General features: G+C 32.4%; 1 pseudogene; it reads left to right on the top strand.

Moving 5' to 3' along the window:
* Positions 1-557: 557 nt before the first annotated feature.
* LOC148939784 (protein cornichon pseudogene) lies at positions 558-1,028 on the top strand (annotated as a pseudogene).
* Positions 1,029-1,802: the final 774 nt, after the last annotated feature.

Below are 1,802 nucleotides of genomic sequence, written 5' to 3' on the forward strand. Positions count from 1 at the left end.
AGCATTTATTAAAAGAAAATAGGATTGCAGCGAAGACCCAAAGGAATAATAATTGAGCTTGTTAAAAAGTGTTCTTAGTAAGTAATTTAACCCACCAAATTTTACATTTGCCCAGATGTATAAAGAGCATTGGGATATGAACCATGGCTGTCAAAGTCTAAAAAATCAGCAACTTGCTGTAAAAAGAACTAGACAGAAAATAAAGAGGCTATTAAAAGCCTTACAACAAAAATAACACAAGTGAGAAAAAAAGACTCAGACTAGAAATGAACCAAAATAATAAATTTCTAAAATAAAAACTGACAATTAAAGGTGAACTGACTGATCAAGCATTATCTTAAAAAGATAATTTGAAGACAGACTACTTTAATTTCATAAATTATTTCATATTTATAAGACTACGTATTAACAAAACAAAGTATAATAAATAGCAATAGCAAAAGAATATCTGAAAATCCTCTTTATATCCCTGTTGAAGGGAAAGTAATTAAATCAAATTGCAAAAATTCTGAAAAATAGTTCTTATTGCCAAAAGAAACAGTACATTCTAAATACAAATGAGACAATTTGTTAGTTTTGATTTGAGACGATTGACATTTGGATTTGTTTCATTAAGCTATTTGGTTGCTCTTGCATTAGATGTAATTCTGATTTTCTTCTCCATTTTTCATTTAATTGCATTTAATGATTTAAAAACAGAATTGAAAAATCCAGTTGATCAGTGCAGGGCCTTGAATCCATTAGTGTTACCTGAGTATATGGTTCACATATTTATGAACGTTTTTTTCCTTTTTGCCAGAGAATGGACAACTCTGGCTTTAAACGTCCCTTTAATTGCTTATCATTCCTATATGTATTCAAAACGGTCGCAAATGTCATCATTTAGCTTTTATGATCCAACAAATATCATGAATGCTGATGTTTTAAACTCATATATGAGAGATGAATGGATAAAAATGACATTTTATCTTCTATCCTTCCTCTTTTACTTTTACGGACTGTTTTACTCGTCAATCTCTACGAACTAGGTGAAAGTTGAAAAATAGGAATAACTCGAAATGATTGATGCCTGGGAAGTAGAGTTTTTTGGAGTTCTTTGTATTTGTCCCTTGAAGAACTCGAAGTAGGACGATTTAGAGTTCCTGCATGTATATGAGTCATAGGAAAAACACCTTTTGCTTTTTCTCAGCTGGAGTCTTGCGTGTATGGCATTATCTTTTATATGAAGAAGCAGTTTATTCCTTTCTTTTGTTACTTATAAAAGGCTCTAAATATAGCAATTTCCTTTCATAAAAGCCCGTTAACATCCCTTGATGGTGTTTTAGTGCCCCTACAGCAAGGCCATATCCAGGGAGACTAGAGGGTTTGAAACCCCATCCCTTCCTCCCCAAAAATATTGTCCAACTCTTAAAAACGTAAAAAAATACATTTAATCTAATTTTTGGTACATTTTTCAAATTTTCTGTGCCCTCTCCCCCCCCCAAAAAAAAAGTAAATATCCCTCTACCCCCTACCTTAGCAAGAATCCTGGATGCGGTGACTGCTGGTATTAAAACGGTAAAAAAGAAAAAAGAACAAAAATGAGCCAAATCACTGCTGCTTCTGATGCGAAAAAGTGATTTTCCTTGTTGCTAAGAACAAGGGGCCATCATTCCCCTCTGTATGGTTTTTTACAATGAAGACTCAAATGGTGCAGTTTTCATTTGTTATAAAACCATTTTTTTGGGATGTCAGTCCACTTTTCAAATCCATAATTTTAGTTTTCGGATTAAACTCATACACCTAAAATTAATTTAAATAAT

Source organism: Artemia sp. Qi Xiang Cuo, chromosome 20 (assembly GCF_049724085.1).
Source record: "Artemia sp. Qi Xiang Cuo chromosome 20, ASM4972408v1, whole genome shotgun sequence".
NCBI classification, from domain to species: Eukaryota; Metazoa; Arthropoda; class Branchiopoda; order Anostraca; family Artemiidae; genus Artemia; species Artemia sp. Qi Xiang Cuo.